The sequence below is a fragment of the Lactuca serriola genome, chromosome 5, assembly GCF_051521515.1.
Source record: "Lactuca serriola cultivar US96UC23 chromosome 5, Lser_US96UC23_V15, whole genome shotgun sequence".
NCBI classification, from domain to species: domain Eukaryota; kingdom Viridiplantae; phylum Streptophyta; class Magnoliopsida; order Asterales; family Asteraceae; genus Lactuca; species Lactuca serriola.
This window is the reverse complement of record NC_136412.1, coordinates 223677101-223679476: the sequence shown is the minus strand read 5'-3', so window position 1 is coordinate 223679476 and position 2376 is coordinate 223677101.

Genomic DNA, 2376 nt, shown 5'->3' with positions numbered 1-2376 from the left:
GAATTAAGGAGAGAGAGAGGTTTAAATATGATTTATTAATATTATAAGAATAATATATTAAAGGAGAAATCATATTGTTTAATTAATATTAGTCAAGAATTAATTGATAATTAATTTTGTGGCTAAAGGAGATTAATTAAACTTAGGGGACTGGACTGCAATTATTGGATAATTGAGTTATTGGGCTAAGGAATGCTAAAGGAACAAGGGGTGAACGAAATTATGATGGAAGCCCATCATATTTTCGTCCATGGCCTTATCCAGAAGGTTCCATGGGCTGCTTAGGGTTTAAGCTGTCCATTAGGGTTTTGACTGAAACCCTAGCAGCCCACACAAGTATATAAAGGACCCCTTAGGCCCCAAAAACGTGGACAACACTTCCATTAGGGTTTCTAGTCGTTTTTGGGCAGCCTCTCTTCTTCTCCTCTTCATCCAAGTTGCATAAGGTGTTTGTGACTCCATTAGAGGTGCAGCACTTGAGGCACTAAGCTTTTGAAGCCAATTCAAGCAAGGAATTGATTGTTATTGCTATATAACAATCAAAGGTAATTCTATAAACCCTAATTGAGTTTATAATATGTTAGATCTAAGTTTATTAGTCTTGGATTCAAAGCATGTACAATAGAGAAACCTAGATCCAAGCATTAGGGTTTGTATGAGCACATAGGATTGTTTCTTATGCATAAAACCCATCAATTGGTTCTATTAATGCTTTCTTGAATGGTAACTTCTATTTTGAAGCATTGCCTTGTAATGGTATATATGAAATTGTGATGGTTGTAGACAACTTAGGAAATAATGTGTTGCATATCGATTCGTCCAATGGTTTGGACAAAGCATGCTTGTGGCATTGTCATCTTGGACATGTCAACAAGAAATGCATAACCCAACTCCAAAAGGATGGAGTCTTTGAGTCATTTGACCTTAGGTCCGATGACACATGCCGATATTGTTTGCTTGGAAAGATGACTAAGTCACCCTTCACTGGTACTTATGAAAGGGGTGAGGGTTTATTAGATCTCATACATACGGATGTATGTGGGACCTTTAGATCCACCACAAGGGATGTGAACCGTTTCTATGTGACTTTTACTGATGGTTATGGCAGATATGGGTATATCTACTTAATCAAGCATAAGTCAGACACTTTTGAAAAGTTCAGAGAGTTTAAGCAAGAATCGGAGAATCAGTTGGGCAAGAAAATTAAGATGCTCCAATCCGATCGAGGTGGTGAGTACCTTAGCATTGAATTCCATGACTACCTTAAGCAATGCATAATTGTTTTGTAATTGACGCCACCTAGGACACCGCAGTTGAATGGTGTGGCTGAGAGGTGCAATCGAACCTTGTTGGACATGGTTCGTTCCATGATGAGTCGAGCTTCGTTACCTATCTCATTTTGGGGGTATGCCTTAGAGACTGCCACCCATATCCTTAATATAGTCCCAACTAAGAAGGTTGCCAAAACACGTCACGAGATGTGGACAGGGAAGGTTCCCTCGTTGGTACATATCAAGGTTTGGGGTTGCGAGGCTTTCGTAAGACGAGAGACTCACGACAAGCTTGAGCCTCGTAGTGAGTGGTGTATTTTCATCAGCTATCAACAGAAGTCCTTTGGATATCTATTCTATAGACTGAGTGACAATGTTGTCTTCGTTACGAGGAGAGGGGTTTTCCAAGAGAGAGAGAGAGAGAACTCATATGCCAAGTTGATAGTGGGAGGCAAATTGATCTTGAAGAGCTTCAAGAATCAAGTGATGAAGGAACCTCTAACACTGACACTCAACCCAAGGAGGAAACTCCAGTTGAGCCGATTGACAAGTCATTGTTGGGTACAAAGTTATCCATGTATGGCTTTTTAAATGGTTTGACTTTTGTAGACCCACTTGCATGTGGTAAATTAGCATTGTGACATGATATATATATATATATATATATATATATATATATATATATATATATATATATATATATATATATATATATATAGAGAGAGAGAGAGAGAGATGTAAACACCTCTATATAAGGTGGGTTCATACCACTTGTAGAGGTGTGCTTGAGAGATGTAAAATTGGGAGTGTTAGTGTGTGTTAATTATGTAGATTTAGATCTAGATTCTTTTTTGTAACACCTTTCATAATCGAATGCATCTCTTAAACACCGAAATCACCGTGTTCTTTGTGTGTTCTTTAATTCCGCATGCCAAACCAATGTTCATAATTCTCATCAATTGGTATCAAAGCGGGTCTTCGAAGATAAACATGATTTTTTGAAGAAACAATTCTCGGTTTGGCTAAATTCGTCACAATTGGAGCATTTATGGTGAGTCTCTCTATGATCTCTCTAAATCTTGTAGATTCATGCGTTGCGTTCTTG